General features: G+C 43.7%; 1 protein-coding gene and 1 pseudogene across 1 annotated transcript in view; one reads left to right on the plus strand and one right to left on the minus strand.

Moving 5' to 3' along the window:
* The window catches only part of Stox1 (storkhead box 1), a 53,706-nt gene that overhangs the window by 13,647 nt on the left and 19,549 nt on the right, over positions 1 to 20,510 (plus strand). The gene's annotated exons all lie outside the window — the stretch shown is intronic.
* On the minus strand, positions 505 to 19,903 carry LOC113186999 (uncharacterized; annotated as a pseudogene).

A 20,510-nucleotide genomic window follows, 5' to 3' on the forward strand; every position in this document is an offset into this window, starting at 1 on the left:
GAGGTTGTTTTTGTTTTTGTTTGGTAGCAGGGATTGAACCCAGGGGCACTTAACCACTGAGCCACATCCCCAGCCCTTTTTGGTATTTTATTTAGAGACAAGGTTGCGCTGAGTTGATTAGGGCCTAAGTTGCTGAGGCTGGCTTTGAACTCGAAATCCTCCTGTCTCCGCCTCCCAAGCTGTGGGATGACAGACAGGTGCCACCATGCCCTGAGAAGTGGGAGGTTGGACAGTGGCAAAAGAGGCCTGGAAAAGGGTTGGCTTGTGACATGCCTTGATTGCTGGACTGAAGGGTGTGGATTTGACTTTGAGGCTCCAGAAAAGCATTAAACAGTACAGTGTGTGTGTGATCACATTTATAACCTGATTATAATATATAGGTTTATATGTTATATGTGATAGTTACTTCCCTGCCTCATGGGTGCATTATCTTCCACTGAGAGTGTCACCTGCACCAATGGCACCTTTGTGAGGTTATGTAAGTCCCCATGGAGCTATTGGAGTTTATGCCATTAGTGCTTGTAGCAGATCTGTTATCTGAGTAAGGGCATAAAAACAGATCATAGGCCATGCAGGACAAGATCTAATCTTCTGTTACTAATCTCATCCAGGCCTCTTGGGTCTTCCTGGGCCTTCATCTGTTGGAAGGCATTCCATCTGTCCTTTCTACTTCCTAGAGTTGGCATCAAGTTCAAGTGAGATATCATCTGTGAAAACACTTTGAAAAAGTATACAGTGTAGCTGGGTGCAGTGGCGTACACCTGTAACTCCAGGGACTCCAGAGTCTGAGGCTACAGGGTCACAAGTTTGAAGCCAGCCTTGGCAACTTATCAAAACCCTAAGCAATTTAGTGAGACCCTGTCAAAATAAAAAGTAAAAAAAGGGCTGGGGTTGTGGCTCAGTGGTAGAGTGCTTACCTTGCACCCATGAGGCACTGGGTTCGATCTCAGCACCACATAAATATAATGAATGAAATAAAGGTATTATGTGCATTTACTACTAAAAAAAAAAAAAAAAAAGTTTTAAAAAAGACTGGTGATGTGGCTTTTCGTGAATGCACCCCTAGGTTCAATCCTCAATGGCAAAAAGGGAAAAAAGAAAAAAAGTATCTGATGCAAATACTAGGATATCTTTCCATTTTTTTGTGTCACCTTTGATTTGTTTTATAGTTTTCAGTGTACAAGTTTTTCACCTCTTAGTTTAATGTATTTGAAGTTTTATTTTTTTGCTTCTGGGGTTTTTTGTTTGTTTTTCCTTTTTGGTACTGTGGGTTGAACCCAGGGGGCTTTACCACTGAGCTGTGTTCCCAGTCCTTTTTTTTTTTTTTCATATAGGGTCTAGTTAAGTTGCTGAAGCTGACCTCAGACTTGGAATCCTCCTGCCTTAGACTTCTCTGAGTCATGGGGATTATAGGCATGTGCCACTGTGCCTATTATTCTTTTTAATGCTGTTATCAATGGGGTTGTTTTTATTTGTTTGTTTTTTGGTATTAGGGATTGAACTCCAGGGCACTGTGCTACATCCCCAGCCCTATTTTGTGTTTTTTGCTTTTTTGTTTTTTTGTTTTTTAAATACCTTTATTTTACTTATTTATTTTTATGTGGTGCTGAGGTCAAACCCAGTGCCTCACACATGCTAGGGAAGTGCTCTACCACTGAGCCACAACCCAACCCCTGAAAAAACTTTCTTGTATTTCTTTTTTTTTAAATTTTTTTTTTTTGAGAGAGAATTTTAATATTTATTCTTTAGTTTTCAGCGGACACAACATCGTTGTTTGTTTGTGGCGCTGAGGATCGAACCCGGGCCGCACGCATGCCAGGCGAGCATGCTACCTCTTGAGCCACATCCCCAGCCCCATTGTTTTTGTTTTTTGAGGGAGTTGGTACTGGGGATTGAACTCATGTGCACTCAACCACTGAGCCACATCCCCAGCCCTATTTTCTATTTTTATTTAGAGACAGGGTCTCACTGAGTTGCTTAGCGCCTCCCATTGCTGAGGCTGGCTTTGAACATGCGATCCTCCTGTCTCAGCCTCCTGAGCTGCTGGGATTACAGGCGTGCACCACCACACAGGGCCCTATTTTGTATTTTATTTAGAGACAAGGTCTCAGTTGATTATCACCTCACTTTTGCTGAGGCTGGCTTTGAATTCACGATCCTCCTCCTTCAGCCTCCCAAACTGCTGGGATTACAGGCGTGTGCCACCATACCCTGCAATTGGGTTGTTTTTTACATTCCCTTTTTAGATAGTTCATTATTTAGTGAATAAATAACACAACTGATTTTTTTTGCATGTTGATTGTACATCTTGCAACTTTACTGGATTCATTTATTCCAACATCTAAAATCAAAAAAGAAAAAATATATACAATGCAAATGCTGAGATACCTTTCCAGGTGTATCTTATTTTATTTGTGAAATCTTGAGGATTTTCTTTATATAAGATCATGTCATCTGCAAGCACAGATGACTTTGCCTCTTTTCAGATTTGTATGCCTTTTATTTTTTCCTTGCCTAATTGTTCTGTCTACAACAACGACAAAAAAAATTATAAATACATGTTGGGGGGCTGGGGATGTGGCTCAAGCGGTAGCGGGCTCGCCTGGCATGCGTGCGGCCCGGGTTCGATCCTCAGCACCACATACAAACAAAGATGTTGTGTCCTCCAAAAACTAAAAAATAAACGTTAAAAATCTCTCTCTCTCTCTCTCTCTCTCTCTCTCTCTCTCTCTCTCTCTCTCTCTCTCTTAAAAAAAAAATACATGTGGGAAGGAAGTGAAAACACAAATATTAATTGTGGTTATTTTATCTCTGGTGTGGATTATGCCCTTGGGGAATATGCTCATGTATGTTCACCTTTGTAAAGTTTTTATGTATATTTTTAATTTTTTGTTTGCTTTGTAGTACTGGGAATTGAATCCAGAGGCACTCTACCACCAAGCCACATCCCTAGCCACTTTTAAACTTTAAAAAAAATTGGGGGGGGGATTGAACTTGGGCACTCAACCACCAAGCCATATCCCCAGTTCTATTTTGTATTTTATTTAGAGACAGGGTCTCACTGAGTTGCTTAGTGCCTCACTTTTGCTGAGGCTGTCTTTGAATTTGAGATCCTCCTGCCTCGGCCTCCTGAGCCACTGGAATTACAGGCATGCACCACCGCATCTGGCAAACTTTTTTAAATTTTGAGGCAGAGTCTAAGTTGCCCAGACTAGACTTGAACTTGGTCATTCTCTTGCTTCAGCCTCTCAAACCCCTGGAATTACAGGCATGCGCCACTGCACCAGACCCTTATGTTTTTATATTTAAAAATATGTTACTCTTAGCTGTATGCAATGGCACACACTGTAATCCCAGCAGTTTGGGTGTAGTGCCCCTAGGTCCAATCCCCAGTACTATCAAAAAAAATTTTTAAAAAGGTATGTGTTACTTTTTTTTTGGGGGGGGTATACCCAAGGGCACTCTACCACTGAGCAAAATCTCCACCCTGTATTCCTCTTTTAATATTTTAATTTAATGTAATGCTTGGGAAGCACATTCACATGGTACAGAAGGGTATACAGTGAGAGTCTTTCTCCTGCCCCCAGATACCTACTGCCCTTCTCCAGAAATAGCTGCAGTGACAGTTCCCTAATCCTTCCAGAGATAATGTATCCATCTACAAGCACTACAGATAGATATATCTGCCCCATTTTTTTGCATAGATTTTAGTATATTACATGTATTATTTTTTTCTTGGAAACAAAAGTTTTCTAAATAAGGTCATTAAGTAACAAACATAAGCCAGGCATGGTAGCGCAAGTCTGTAATCCCAGTGGTTCAGGAGCTGAGACAGGAGGATCCAAGTTCAAAGCCAGCCTGAGCAATGAAGAAGTGCTAAGCAACTCAGTGAGACCCTCTCTCTAATAAAATACAAAATAGGGCTGGGGATATGGCTCAGAGATTGAGTGCTCCTAAGTTTAATCCCCAGTACCAAAACAAACAAACAAAAATAAACATAAATGCATAAAAGTTAACATCATTGTTCTAAGTGTGCATAAACACTAGCTCTGTGGAATGTAAATAGGTTTTATGTGGAAGAGAGTTTCCTAGTTGAGTGAGCTAAGTGGAAACCACATGCAAATAAGTTTGGTTAATGCAAAAGCTTCAGGGGACTTTGACATGCTGATTGTTTATATCAGAGGGCTGCTGTCTCAGCCCCTTGAATGGGGGTTGATAAGGACAAGCAAAAATTGCCACCCCCAATCCCTGAAAGTGTGTGTGTGCTGGGCTGAGGATGGAACAGGGCTGTGGAAGGAGGGCTGGACACAGAGTCTGACAACCATAACTGTGTGACTTAGGGCAGAGTTGGCCTCCCCTGGCAAATGATAGTTACCATGTGTGCCCTGCTCAGAGGCTGATGTGTTACTGGGTTGTAGAAATACCTATTTGCAGATGTTATTCTCCCCACCCTCATCCCACAATGGAGATTTCAAGTAGGGGCAGAGTTTGGGTGTCCTGTAGGTTCACAGGTCTCATAGATCACAGGGCTTTTTTGTTTTTGTGTTTTATGTGCTGAGGACTGAACCCAGGGGCACTTAACCACTGAGCCACATCCCCAGCCCTATTTTGTATTTTAGTTTTAAGAGACAGGGTCTTGTTGAGTTGCTTAGGACCTCACTAAATTGCCTAGGCTGTCTTTGAACTTTCGATCCTCCTGCCTCAGCATCCCAAGCTGCTGGGATTATAGATGTGCACCAGCTGATCACAGGACTTTCAAAGGGATCCTGGAAGTTCAGTGAAATTTTGTGCTGGTAGAGAAAGTCAGACTTTTGAGCCTTTACAATGTAGAAGGGTCTTTAGCTCAGCCAGCCTCTTACAGACAGGAAACAAAGTGCTTGCCAAAATCACTTGCAATATTGAGCTCATTCTGTGATAGCTTTTTTTTTTTTTAACTCATCCATTGGAAAAATTTTGCAAAAGTTTATTTTCTTGTTGATGCAAGGCACCTCTCTATGGCTCTGTACCATTTTTTAAAAGCAGTTATTTAAGGCTCAGGAGGCCCCTTGTGAAATTCTTTTTGAAACAAAACAACCTTTGACTCACCTCATCTATAACCATCAATAGTGACTGTATTCATTCCATGGAAGGGAGGAGGCAGGGTCTGGCAACAGATTTTTCCATGGCTAACTGGTCTTATATAGTGGTAATTAGTTATAAATTATGTGTGTGTGTGTGTGTGTGTGTGTGTGTCCCGCACACACAAATACACAGCACTGGGGGTTGAACCCAAGGGTGCTTTACTACTGAGTTACATCCTCAACCCTTTTTACTTACTTATTTATATTTTTTGAGAACTGGGGATTGAACTCGGGCACTCAGCCACTGAGTCACATCCCCAGCCCTATTTTGTATTTTATTTAGAGACAGGGTCTAACTGAGTTGCTTAGTGCCTCAATTTTCCTGAGGCTGGCTTTGAATTCACGATCCTCCTGCCTCAGCCTCATAAACCGCTGGGATTACAGCCATGGGCCACTGGCTCAGATTATCCATTTCTTAAAAAAGAAATACTGTTGGGATTTTTATTAGGATTGTGTTAAATCTGTAAGTCAATTTGGGGAGAGTTCATGTCTTAACAATAATGAGTCTTTTATGGAGGTGATATATCGCTCTGTTAAACCTTGTTTCTGATATGTTACAAATGTAAATTTTGAACTTTGACTTTTGGAGTCTTTGAACACCTTCTGTGAAACTTAATCCGTTCCCAATACCAAGGAATGGCAGTGCAGGTGCATGAGGAAGCAGAGAAAATGGAAACTCCAGAAGACCCATTTCAGTTCTCTAGAAACACAGGGGCACAGGAGGATCAAAAGAAACAAATCCCTAGGCAGAATTAGAAAATCCTTGTCAACTGAAGGGGAAAATATTTTGAAAGGCAACAAAAGATGATTCCAGAGTAAGTTTTAAAAACATCAGCAGACATGTGCTATTGTGGTGTCTTGGGTTATTTTATTTTTATTTTTTTTAGAGAGAATTTTTAATATTTATTTTTTAGTTCTCGGCAGACACAACATCTTTGTTGGTATGTGGTGCTGAGGATCGAACCCGGGCCGCACGCATGCCAGGCGAGCGCTGCTACCGCTTGAGCCACATCCCCAGCCCGGCTTGGGTTATTGGGATATTTGTTTTCTTGGGCTGGAGGAGTGGGTTTGGGGATTAACAGATAGATATATTTTCAAGTCTTCTCCTGCTACAGGCTGTCTAGAATCAATCAAGCCTTTCCTTTCATTGTAGAACATGCTGCGGGGCTGGGGATATATCTCAGTTGGTAGAGTACTTGCCTCACATGCTTAAGGCCTGGGTTCAATCCCCAGCAACACACACACACACACACACACACACACACACACACACACACAATCATGCTGGGGGTTTCATTGTAGAACATGCTGCGGGGCTGGGGATATAGCTCAGTTGGTAGAGTACTTGCCTCACATGCTTAAGGCCTGGGTTCAATCCCCAGCAACACACACACACACACACACACACACACACACACAATCATGCTGGGGGGCTGGGGCTGGGGCTGGTGCTCAGTGGTAGAGTTCTGGTCTAGCATGTGTGAGGCACTGGATTCCATTCTCAGCACCTCATAAAAATAAAATAAAGATATTGTGTCTACAGCTAAATATATATATATATATTTTTAAAGTTATTAAAAAAAAATAAGCATGCACCAGGTGCGGTGGCACATGCTTATAATCCCAGCAGCTGGGGAGGCTGAGACAGGAGGATTGCAAGTTCAAAGCCAGCCTCAGAAACAGTGAGGCCCTAAGCAGCTCAGTGAGACCCTGTCTCTAAATAAAATACAAAATAGGGCTGGGGATGTGACTCAGTGGCTGAGTGCCCCTGAGTTCAATCCACAGCACCGCCCCTCCCCCCCAAAAAAAAAAAAACAAACATGCAGGTAGACACAGGCAAGGGTACTGAGTCTCATTGCCCTGTGGATATAGTCAAGGATTTGCTGCCCTGGGAAACATATCTGTCATTTTTCATCTTTTCTTTCAGGGCAGAGCTCACAGAGCCTGGCCCTTAGTTCTGCTCATTCATCACAGCTAGAAGGGGCAACTCTGGAGGACCTCAGTCAGGTCAAGCCCAGGCCAGTTCCATTGTTGCCCACCACCTAAGCCCAAGTGGCCTGCAAGGAATCCTTGCACCTGCCTTTCTGGGGCTATTCATGCCACTGCTTGTACCTATGATGCCACTGGTCAGTCAGATATTTAAGAAGGGGAAGGGGGAATTTCAGAACAGCACTCAATATACGTTGGTGGTCAAGAGCACCAGCTCTGGAACTAGCCTGCCTGACTTCGAGTCCCATCGCAACTACTGTTAGTTTTGTGTGTATGTGTGTGTGTGTGTGTGTGTTGCTGGGGATTGAACCCAAGGTTGTGGGCATGCAAGGCAAGCAACTACTGACTGTGAAACAGTGTGCAAGTTTGAAACTCCCTATGCCTCCGCTTCTCCTTCTGTAAAATGGAGGCAGTAAGACTATCCATCTCATGGAGTTGTTCTAAGCATTAAATGAAACAGTACACGTCTGGCACTTAAGAGAGTGCCCAGCACCAGTGAGCTGTGGGTGATGTTAGCAGTTAATTATCATTGTGGACCTTACTTGGCCAAGGCATGGGATCCAAATGTAGCCTCTGCTGCTGTTTGGGAGGTCTCATTCTATCAATCTGGAGTATGGCCTTTCACTATCTTCATTTCATGTGCTAAAAAATCACCAGATTTTTAGGCACAGATGCAACTTTCTTCCTTATTAGGATTATAGATATGTGGCCCTGGCTTTGCTTTTTCAGACTCAACGAGGAATTATTGGCCCTGTGAGTCCATGGGTTTTGGATTCCAATAGTAACTTCTCCCCCAACTGGCCACTGGACTTTAGCTTAAGTGTGGAGTAGATATGTTCCAACTGATTCTGTTAGGCCAGAAGTTCCTGAGCTCTTCCTATTGTGTGATTTATAAATCACTGTTTCCTAAAAATATGGAATGATCCATATGATTTTCAACTTAGAGTGAATAAAAAGTATATCTTGAAAAATGGAAAATTGTATGGTTTCTGCCCACTCTCCATTCAAGAGATGCACTTTCAGTCTCTGGGGTCTGTGGAAGGAGCTTTCAGCCAGGGAAGATTCATCTTTGGATCATGCTGCAGGCCCAGGGAGCCCAGGCCACTCTGCCTTCCTTCTGTTCTGAAAGGCCTCTCTCAGCCCAGAACAGCAGCTAGTCAGGGTGGAAACTTCCAGGATGAGGCGTGTTCCTCAAATACTTACCATGATTGTTCTTTCATCATTGCCTCAGCTTTTGATTCCTGTTGGAATACAGTTTGAAAATTACCTGCAAAAAGCAGTTTTGTTGTCTTTCTTTGATTCTTTTGTCTCAGCATTTGGCAGGATCCTTTTAAACTTTCTCTCATCTGACGCTCCATGACCTTAAGGATATGGCATGCTCTTTGGTAAATTCAGGTCACATTCCATAGCCAGATTCTGGATAGTAGTAGAATTGCCTTAAGAGGCTTTATCGGAAAGTCCAATGCTGTGGTTTTTTTTTTTTTTTTTTTTTTTAAACTGACCTTAATTATCTATCTCTGCAAATGCTCATAGTTATATAGTTGTGAGCTGAAAGCTTTGGTAATAAGGACTTCCTTCTCTCTCCCTTTTTAGTGTTTTATTTTTATTTTTTAAAAATATTCCACACAATTTTATTACAAAGGTGAACTCTGATCTTTGTGGTGGGCTTATCAGTAGGACTTCTGGTGGTGAGCACGAACGAGGACCTCCAAACTTTGGACTCACAGCGACTGGGGTCAGCGACCAGCAGGGTCGGGTCATGTTGGATGAGGATGTCTTTGTTCTCCTTCTTGGAAGCATCATCTACATATTTCTGGTAATAGGCCACCAGGACTTTGGAAATTGGCGGATGGCATAAATCTGGGCCACATGACCACCACCCTTCACAGGGACCCGGATTTCCACGCCAGCAAACCGCTCCTTGCCCAGAGCAGAACGGGTTCCAAGAACTTGTATTGCAGCGTGCGCGGCTCCATCCTCTCCAGCCGACGCCCATTCACCTTGATCAGGCCGTTGCCCGGTTTGCAATGCGCCACAGAGGTGACCTGTCTTCTTGCATCCGAAGACTTGTACAGACTGAAGTGGGACCCTTGGCCGGCGTGACTGCGAGCGTAGAGAGCAGTCCTCTCCACGCGGTGCTGCAACCGGAAAAGGGCTGGGGGTTTTGTTTGTTTTTAATATATATTTTTTAGTTGTAGAGGGACACAATCTCTTTTTTTCTTTGTGGTGCCGGGCATCGAACCCAGTGCCTCACGCATGCAAGGCAAGCCCTCTACTACTGAGCCACAATCCCGGCCCCGCCTTTTTAGTGTTTTAAGTGACTCAGAGTACTACAGAAGTTGGTGGTGACTTGATGTTTAAAAATTCAGAAAAGTCAAAGGCCTCCTTCTTAGAAGGCTGGCTGGTTCTCATTCTTAGAGCACTCTGCAAAGTCAGTGCCTTCTATCGCCGTCCATATACCCTTTCATCCCATGCAATGGATTTGGGCAGTATTTCCCAAAGTTTGCCATAGATATCATTGTGGTGGAGCACGATCTGATTGAGACATTTAAATGCACTAAGCAATATCTCCTATAATAGCAAAGGGGTAAAAAGTGAGAACATAAGGTTTCTTTTTTAATGATTTTAGTAAAACTGATTTAAAAACAAATATTACATATGTGGATAGGTCCCGAGACCCAAGCCTGAGCCAAATGATCGAGCTTTGGGAAATAGAGTATCTAAGACACTAACTTTTCAATTTCCTTAAACTATAAGGAAACCTCTGATGGGTTTTGTGTTGTGAAAATTTCTGTGAAGTTCATACTGTGGGACACACTTATTTTAAAGATGACACTTTGTCAGTAACTGAGAATCTCATGAAATCTTTTGTTTTCATGACATCTTAATTGTACTCAGACTTTGTGTGTAGTTTTGTTGGGCCATTTGGATTGTAGGGACATTGTGGAGGGCTGTGGCTAAAAGGAGAATATCACTCTGAACACAGCCTCAGTTACACAGGGTGGCAGGAGAGAGAATGAAGGGAAAGCAGTGAAACAGGCCTCCATATAAAGTCATACACAGCTCCGTACTTGAAAAACGAATGAGACATTCTAGAAACATTCCATAAAGCTTAATGCTCCATGAGTAAACTTAGTCATGGGTGTCTTACTTTATAATTGTAGGCTGATTGTGGTGATAAAAAGTCATTTTTAGCCGAGTGTGGTGGTGCACACCTATAATCCTAGACACTTGGGGAGCTAAGGCAGGAGGATTCCAGTTCAAGGTCAGCCGCTGCAATTTAGCAAGACCCTGTCTCAAAATAAAAGGACTGGGGATATAGATGAGTGGTAAAGCACCCCTGGGTTTAATCCCCAGGACTGGGGAGGTGGGGGAGCCATTTTAAATAGGTTGTTTTTAGTATTCATTTATTTCTCTGGAATGAGCAGATTAGTCTTTCATCACTGAAATCAGCTGTTAGTTTTACTGGAATTCCCCTGTATGTGATTAATTTTTCTCTTTTTATTTTCAAGATTTTCTTTCATCGATTTTACTCAGATGTGTGTAGCATTAGCAGATGTAGAGGGATGGTGGGTTTTAGACCAGCCTGGGTCACTTAGTGAGACCCCATCTCTGACTTCCTATCTTCTTTTCCTTCCTTCTACTCTTTGAACATGTTATGGCTCCTTGGCAGTCTTCAAACCTGACCTCTCATCCCTCACAGGCAGTTTCTGTTGCTTGCTGGTTTTTTCTGCATATGGGCCACATGTTCCTGGTTCTTTGCATGTCTTGTGATATTTTTCTTGAAAACTGAACATTTTAGGTAATTGTTTTGTAGGTACTATGGATACTGATTCCTCTTCCCCCCCCCCTTTTTTTTTTTTTGCTTGCTTTTGTGACTTGGCCAGGATGTTCTAGTGACATCCACTTCTCCTACACGTGAAGCCTTGGGTGAGGCTCTCTCAGAGGGCACAGCCTTGGATGTACTGCTATCACCCTGGGATGACACAGTAAACGTTTAGCAGGGCTCTCTTTACCTCTTTCCCATACCGCTGTTAAGATGGCTACTTCATTTGGTAATATACCACATATGTTAGGTTGGCTAATTATCAGCTGATTGCTCTGTTGTTTTTAACAAAACCCTAGTGGCAAAATTGCTGAATCTGATTCCAATTAAGATTTTTTTGGGGGAGTGGGTACTGGGGATTGATTGCTGATGTGCTAAATCACTAAGCCACTTGCCCAGCCCTTTTTGAGACAGGGTCTTGATAAGTTGTTTAGGGCCTTGCTAAATGCTGAGGTTGACTTTGAATTGGCAATCCTCCTGCCTCAGCCAACCAAGTTGCTGGGATTGTAGGCATGTAACTGACCATGGTTGGTCATTATTATTAGCATGATTAACTTACCAGTTTATGTCGTATGGTTGTGCCAGACAGATGATGGTTACTTGTACAAACAAGGTGAGGAGTCATTCCACACTACATTCAAAATGGAGTAGCTTATGGTAAAGTACTGCTTTACAAAATGAAAAGTTAACGCAGGTTTAGGCACAGCCTGAAAACTGCTGTGCTCTATCCTTATGGAGTAACTCAGAGCAGAGCACAGCCTGTTCTCCATATCTATCTGGAGTGTCTTATGTCAAGCTGAGCTAGAGCTAGGGTCCCTGTGAGGCAGAAAGTAGGTCTTAGCTCAGTTATCAGAAACTTGCTATTCTTGGCAAATTTTAGTAGATTTGCTTGAATGTTTGTTATATGCCCTTAGAACAATTCCAGAGACTTTGTTTTGTTCTGTTTTTTCCCTGAGATAGGCATTTGGTATGTTGCCTGGGCTAGTCTCAAACTCTTAGGCTCAAATGCTCCTCTCACCTTGACCTCCCTGGTAGCTGGGACTACAGGTGCACACTACTGCATCAAGCTTCCAGAGACTTTAAAAAATTTTTTTTTAATTTTAATTTTTGAAGTACTGGGGATTGAACCCAGGGCCTCACACATGGTAGACAAGCACTGTACCACTGAGCTACACCCTCAGTCCTAAGTCATGGTTTTATTTATTTTTTTACATATGGTTTTTTTCTTTTTTTTAAGAGAGAGAGAGGGAGGGAGAGAGAGAGAGAGAGAGAATTTTTAATATTTATTTTTTAGTTTTTGGCGGATACAACATCTTTGTTTGTATGTGGTGCTGAGGATCAAACCCTGAGCCACATCCCCAGCCCCAGTCATGGTTTTATATCATTTTTGCCAGCTTCATTTTGCTGAGGAGTGGAATTCATGGAGTTTTTCACATTGACATCCTGAGGGGTTTCCAGATTCACTATTATATAATTATATCACCTGAGGTGACACCATGAAAAGCAATGGAAAAAGCTCTCATACAAGTGGCTAAATGAGAGGCAGTCAGGGGAAAAGGGACAGGGTGGACAAGCTCTAGGACCATAATGCATAACTTGTTATCTTCGAAAACCTTTCCCTATCCTTCCCCATACTACTGAACAATGTATGAAATGTGCCTTTTTCTCCACCCTCCTATTAAAAAAAATTTTTTTTAGTTGTTAATGGACCTTTATTTTATTTCTATGTGGTGCTAAGAATGGAACCCAGTGCCTCACACATACTAGGCAAGTGCTCTACCACTGAGACACAACCCCAGCCCCCATCCCTCCTTTTATTAATATAGAGAGCAGGTGCAGGATGACACCATGCCGTCTCCAAGGATCTTCTACAAAAAGAAATTCCTAAAAAAAAAATCACCATACTCATGATCCGTGGAAAAATAGCAGACCCTAGTGCACATGCCAACTGCTTCCCTTCTCTGTTTGGGGGATCCACCATCAGGAGTATTCCCCTTTTCCCCCATCTGAACCCCTTCCCCCTTTTTCTTTTCTCAATTAAAGTTTTGTCTGTGCGTTCAGTACTTTCTGACCCAATTTCATTTCTATCATCAAAAGTTCCTGTCCCCATTACCAGGTGCTCCATAGGCATGGGACTGTCAAGCATCAATTTTTGATTTTCGCTTTGTATGCACAGGACAAAGGCAGTGTCTCTCCCTCCTCTCCCCAAAGGAGGGGGAAAAACCTTTGTTGCTTGGAGACAGGATGGAAAGGATCTGGAGCCTCTCTACCCTTTTGGAATGTAAATACAACTCTCCAGAGGTCAGATAAGCCCTTGTGGCTCCTGCTTTAGGACTAGAAATGTCTTGGGCTTCATGGTCCTTTAAAATATATACCCATTCCCTGGAGCTGGGCAAATCTGTCTGGAGTTTCCCATCTATAGAGTTGTAGCTTAATATTCCAAGGCTTGCCCAGGATCCTAAGTTTTCAGCACAATTTATTCAGAAAGCTCTAATTGTACAGAAACACAAAACTCTTTTTGTCTAGAACCCAGGATTTCATCTCTTGTGTTTCTCCATAGTTGGCTACTGGTAAATTTTCTATAATATGTTACTCCACTAGTCAGCAAGTACTAGGACCAAATCCACTTGATTTGTTTTAAATAGCACTTACCCAGGTGTTGCCTGCAGAACTCCAAAGGCAGGATGAGGTCAACCCCACTGCATTGGTTTTAGCTTCTCTGTCCAAGACTTCTGGTTTTAGTCTATCAAACAAACCTCACCGTAAAATCCTACCTTACAAAGCCTTGTAGCTTCCTCAGGTTACTGGATTAATCTGACGGAAGGCAAATACCCACAATTATTGCTGGATATATGAGTAACAATGCATGGACTTTGTGATGGCCTGCAAGGAAGAAACCTACAGCACATTTGTCTTTCGTGTAGCTGCTACCAGATCCAGGTCCCCTCTTTGCTTCTTGAAAGCCAATACTAGGGACATGAGGAGTTGGTGGGGAGATGGAAGAAGCTGTCGTCCTCAAAGCTCCATCTTGGGGAACTCAGGTCCACCAAAGGACATTTATGGGAAGGGAAAGGAGGTACAGAGGGCAGGAAGGCTACCTGCTAAACAGTGTCTTGGTCATTTAGGGTGTGTGTCTCCTCCCACACCCCCAAACATCATAATGGACCTTGATCTCCTGGGTCTGGTTACAAACATTAGTTTTCTGCAAGTTAAACATAAAACAATATATATGCTTTATGTTAGTTAATGCACAGAATTAAAGAATAAGGAGGGGTGTTACACATTCTGATGTTATCTGAAGGTCACCAGATATTCTGGTGCTGTAAATCTAAAGAAAGATTATTTAGCTGGGCTTGGTGGCGCAGGCCTGTAATCTGTGACTTGGGAAGCTGAGGCAGGAGAATCACAAGTTTGAGGCCAGCCTCAGCAACTTAGCAAGATCCTGTCTCAAAATAAAAAGGGCTGGAGAAGTAGCTCAATGGTAGAGCACTCCTGGATTCTATCCCCAGTATCATTTAAAAAAAAAAAAAAAAAAGTCACTCAGCAGTTCACATCTTAAATCATTTAAGTACAACTTCTCTTTAAAATATGTAATCCTGGGCAAAGGGAGGGAAGTACCTTGCAAAGGACACCTTGTAAGCAATAGCCACTGTTATGTAACTGGTCAGGGAGTCGAAGCCCACCCAAATGTCTTTCAGGCTGAGCAGAGTCACAAATGACTTCAACCAAAGTGAGAAATGAATGTGTCCCACCTTTCTCATGGCGGATGACTTGTTGTAGACGGGCACACTGTTCTTAGAGCACATCTCAAGGTTGCTTGATCTATCTGGGTTTTCCTAAAAATGTTTCTGATTACTGTCTAAGTATAAACCATGTTAAAGTCTTTTGTACAAATAACCCCAGAGGGCACACATGGCAAGCCCTGGGAAACAAAAAGTTTACAGTTGTTCGGGTCCCCAAGGGATACACCAGACAGCTCAAGTGCACAGGATGCTTAATGGGGCCTCACACTCTATGTATTGGTAAGTTTTGGGGACCCCCGACTTCAGCCCTAGTAATGTGGGTTAATTCAGTGCTTCAGTCCCTGAAGGGGGACCACCTGCTTGCTCACAACACCAGCTCACCTGTCCCCCACTTGTGGATGACATCTGGAGGTGTTCTGTGTGGAAAATGCAGAAATAGGAAACCTCAGCTCCTCTCTGCAGTCAGAGCTGTTGGGTGGAGGCAGCAGGTTTGAATTCAAAGTGTTCACTGCTCTTAGGATCTGAGAGGCAGCTGGGAGAGTGCCGGCCAGTGTTTTCCTTCTGGGACAGGGCTCCAGAAGCAGATTCTGAAAAGCAGACCAGCAATCCCCCAGCCTATCCTCCACAGGCTAAAGTTTGCCTCCCTGGGGACTTGCTCTAGGTTTTTCTTCCATTGTTACAAAATCAATGTGTCTCATTACTATAACTTCACAATTTTCCAGTCATCTTCTCAGCCAGATCTTTTGTCTAGAAGGGATGGGTATGAGACTATGAGTCTTCACCAAATATTTTCACCACATTTTTATTATTATTTTACTTTTATTTGCACTTCTTTTATGTTGAATTTATTCTTGTGCTATAAGAATTTGTTTCTTAAGTTTCTTCTGGGATATCTTTTCCTCCTCTGCAACCTCCTCTTCTGGTTTAGGAATAATTTGTTTCTTTTCCATGAAGATCATCTCATTGTGGTACCAGAGCTCACATATGGGTGAAATCCGGCTATGAGCTCTGTAAGTACCTCTTGCTTTGTTCATCTGGATTTGTTCAATGACCAGGGAATCAATATATAAACCTTTTTAGTTGGTGCAGCAAAGCCTCAGCACCCTCTTTGGACCACTGACCCTGTGTCTGGCCCCACTGTTTGACCTGGGCTCACAACACCTTGCTCACCACACCAGCTCACCTGTCCCCACACCTCTCAACTCCACTGTTATAATGCTGGAACAGCACACCTTGCTTATCTAAAGTGACAGTTTTCAGATTGTTGGTGGCAGCTTGGTGGCTTTTCAGATATGCATACCCTTGATGTCCTGGGCAGTTCCACAGGTGAACCCAAATATTTTGTGGGGTTTGCTGGGCCAAGTGAATAGTGAACCTTTTTTTTTTTTTTTTTTTTTTTCAGATCACCTCAGGCAGGAAAAGTCATTTTCACACAACTTAAACAGAATTACTTAAATCTGAATCTCCCAAGATCCTTTCTAGGCAAGCTGGTTTGGGATTACTGTACTCGGGGAGAGAGAGGGAGATAGACTATGTCCAGGAGAATTGTCAAGGCAGAATTTAAAAACTTGGCAGAGGAACTCTGTTGTCCTCTTCCACTCCCCTGTCCTCCTCATCCTGATCATGACCCAGTATCAGGCCTAGAGAGAGGATCGGCCACGTCGGACCATGGCCGCATTGAATAATCAAATACCTTCCTGAGGTGTGTATACCAGGCCCCGGAGTCACCTGCGGCTGACTGTTGCATGACAGTCTGCAAAAAGCCGACAGCAGTGAGATTTCAAGAGGAGGCCCAAAGTCCCATCTGACTCAAGAGCCAGCAGAGGAGAGTTCAGCTTCTTGTGATTTGACCTTCCCCGCCTTTCAGCTTCCACTAGAAACCCCACCAGGTTCAATCAGCAGAGGCCTCATCAGAAAGCGACCCTTTCTTGTGTGAGGTCCAGACAGACTCCCAGCATTCATGATTTGCTTCCGTGGCCCTACAAAGGGATGTTTTTGTTTTTTTTTTTTAAACAGCCTCAAGAGTCTGGGTCCTCCTGCTTACTGAGCTGAGTGGCCACACCTGTTTTCAGCTTTGTAGAGCTGAAAACAACAACAGGCACCCAGGCTCCAGAGCCCAGGTAATTGGAGGAAACCCTTGGCCCTCAAAAGCCAGTGGCTTTTCCTTGCTTCGCCAGTAGAAGGGGGTAGCTGCCCCCTTCTTATCCAAGCCCAGAGGCTGCCTGGCTAGTGAGGCCTTTTGGAAGCAAGATTTTTTAAAGCTCCTTTCACCTGTCAGTCATATAATCTGAGTTGACTGCCCCCATCAAAGGGGCATCTGATTTGAGCTTATTGGCAAGCCTAAAGTCTGCTTTTCAAAAGGTGTGATTCTGCGTCACAAACTCCCAAAAGTGTATCTCCATCTGGAAAGTGCCCCCCCTTCATGCTTTTTTGGCACACCACCTTTCCTTAGACAAAAATTTCAAAATCCAGCACTGACACCTGGTCTGTCTCCCACTCCTAGAGTCCAGTGAGATTCCAGGCCTTCATTGAGTTTCTTAAGAAGTCAGCAGTTTTCTCTGTACCGCCAGAACCCCAGGGTTAATGGGCATTCATCTCACCCAAGAGTGGCAAAAAGAAGTCTTTGTAGACTGTGAGTCTCTTTCCAGATTCGATGATCCTTACAAGGATGTAATATCCAAATCAATTTTAAAAACTCCTCTTTTTCCTCACTCCAAAGTTTGCACAAACTCCTCTGAGATAAATTCAGTGTTTTCAGGGATTCAATCACAGCTGCAGGGAGATGCGGTTTCCTCCTTGCCAGGGAATGCAAAAGTGACACGCCATGCAGGCTACAGGAGCCCCCTTTCCCTTTTCTGGTGCTCATGGAAGTTTCCCTCTACATTCCTTGGCATCTCCATCGACTCTGTGTTCTGCGTCCTCTCTCTGCACAGGCATATGGGTACTGGTTTTCAACAGAGCTGTCAATATCTCTACTCCACGCACTTGTTTCACCTGTGTAAGGAGACTAGTGTTCCTGTTGATACAGGAAGATCAGCCAGAGTCCAAAGGGAACTAAGGATCAGAAGCTTCTCCAATGTAGGAGGCCACACGCCCCACCCTGGAGAACTAAGACAGCTTGGCTCTGCAATCTCAAACCTGCTCTGGCTGTAGCCACTAATCTACCCTTCCTCCTCTCACATGTAGGAAAGAGCAACATAAACTTCTCTTTTCCTACCTAAAGCCCATCTTTAAAAATTTCTGGGGGGCCCTTCCTCTCCCATGCAAAGTAGAGAGCCAAATCCAGAGGCACCATTTGGGCTACATTTTCTAATCCTATTTCCTAATACCTGGCTGGCAAATTTCCCATGGATCCTGGTTCCCATGGATATTGCTCAAGTCTTGCTAACCAGTCCCAGAGCTCTTACCTGTCTGGTAGACCACTTGACAGAATAGGATCCTGTTCTCTTCGCCACTGTAACTGTTGGGTGTTAATATTTACCCGTATTAATTTTATTCTGAACACATGGCCTGAGGTGTTGTGGTTCAGAGACAGATTAGTTATGAGTTACACAATAAGGTAAAGTAATGTTATGTAAATATAACTGCGTAGGCACCTTTGCTCCAGTGTTTACCCTAGGGTGATGTGAAGGAACGTGTCAAGAGACCCAAGGTGAGGATGGAGAAAAGCGGATTTTTAAATCATTATATACAGGAGAAAGAGGCAACTGCTTCCTCTCCTAAAAGGAGGGAGGGAAAACTTTTGCTGCTTGGAGATAGGGAAAGGGTTCTGGCTACTCCCTCTAACCTTTTGGAATATAAGTACATCTCTCCAGGAGCCAGGTCAGCACTGGGGGCTTATTTCCCCCTTAAAATGTAATCTCATCTTCTGAATTGGGTACATCCCTCCAGAGTCTCTCACTAGATTGTTACAACTCAGCTGATGATCCCAAGTTTTCACCATCGTGTTTTCAGAAAGCTCCAGCTCTTCAAGAACAAAGATTCTGCCTCTTGCTGACAGTTGCTCCATTGGGCCATGTTGGAAGCAGGAGTTGAGACCCAGCAGTCTGTGCTTCGCAGGCTCCCTGGGGCTGACTTTGCTCCCTCCACTGGAGTTGCAGCGCCTGCTCACTGGGCTGCCAGACTGGAGCCTGGGATAGGGAAGGAAGGAGTGGCAGTGGGCCAAGTGCTGGGTTGGTGAAGTGAGTTGGAGTTAAAAAGCTTCAGCTTGTGGAGAGTCGGAGTATTTATCTGTGGTGCCCTTGGGAGAGAGGTCAGTTTATGAATAAATGAAGAGTGTTGACCTTACGATACCTGAAAAAGAGGAAGAGAGGACTAGAGAAACAATAAGCTAGGAAGCAAGTATATTTTAAAAGATGCTGGAGCTTCTTCCCTGGGCTGCAACCCAAGGTGTTTTTTTTTTTTTAGTGGGGGTGGTGGCTTTGAGCCGTGTCCGTATGAGACCAAGGAAGAGGTCAGATAGCCTTTGCAGGGTATTCTAGTAGGTTCTTCCTGGCCACACTCTGGGGATATCTTCTGGATGACCTGGGTCAAATATGCATTGGTGGATGGCTTACTGTGAAGTGGGTGGTCAGCTCCTAGAAGCAGCAATCAAGTGACCCTCTCCTATAGAGATCAGAGTCGGTGGCCTAGAGCCCCTTTCAAGACTTCTCAGGGGTTGTGAATTTTATATCTGCTTTTTAAGGGATTGGCCTTGGGAAAAGAGGCTGAAGTCTTGCTGAGGTACAGTCAAAACTGCCCAGATGAAATATGAAGACTTTTACTTCTGGGCTGAAGAGAAAGGAATCTGCAGTTTAAAAAATTAAACCCTTTGTATCCCTAAAGTTTCTACCAGCCTAGAAATGCTTCTCAGTGAAACTGCATTTATGTGAATTATTTCTCCAGAGTGGCTTTTATCTTTTAAACGTTAATATCTCAGAGGCCAGAGAAGTCTGATCAACTCAAAAGAGGCTGGAACAGGGCAGATGGTCTGGGGACTTGGAAGGGACCACTGATGCAGAAACTCAATGATGCTTTTCAGATTGGGCCAGGAGGGAAGGTGACCAGCCTGGCAGAACAGCCCTGCTGAGGCGGCATGGGGACGTATCTGTGGGCATGGAGAGGCCTTCTGCATCCTGGGGCAGATCCTGCTCCTTGCTCTGGTTTTCCCAATACCCTCCTCCATCAATAGGAGGGAAGCCGGCGGCTGTGATTTCTGTGATGCTTTTGGTGGAGTCTGTGAACATGTGTATAGTCTGGGGTAGGAGATTGTATGTTTATCTCATGATGCAATGTGGAGCCCTCTGCCAGCTCCTGTTACCACAGAGCCTGGTTCTCATTGGAGCAGGAGGCCTCTGCAGGGCTTGATCCACTTCTAGGCAGACCCAGCCACGGAAACCTGGGGCCAGGGTGAGTCCAGGCTCTTTCAGGATCAACAAATGGCAGGGCATTACCCATTCCTGAAGGATAAATGAGGTTGTCCATATTTGCTTCTAAGTCCTGAGTTAATTATTAATACATGGACACTAATGGTCATATTGGCTTCTGGTCTCCATTTCACAGACTTCCTTTCGGGAGAGACTGAAAAGCTTCTTGTGCTCAGGGCTGTAACTCTATCAATTTCCAGAGCAACCTGTTCTGCGATTTCCACACACAGTAAGAAACTCTTTCTCCTCTAGAAGAGTGCTTATTGCAAATTTTTTAGTACAGATTTCCCCACGCAGTTAAAACCTAGCAATACTAGTCAAAGCTGAAGCTTCTGCCTCTCCCAAGCCTCCGCAGCCCAGCCTGATGTGATATGTGCAAAGCTACAGGAACCCAGTACATTTTCTGTAAATATCCATCCATGTGGCG

The sequence above is a fragment of the Urocitellus parryii genome, chromosome 5 (assembly GCF_045843805.1).
Source record: "Urocitellus parryii isolate mUroPar1 chromosome 5, mUroPar1.hap1, whole genome shotgun sequence".
Classification (NCBI taxonomy): Eukaryota; Metazoa; Chordata; class Mammalia; order Rodentia; family Sciuridae; genus Urocitellus; species Urocitellus parryii.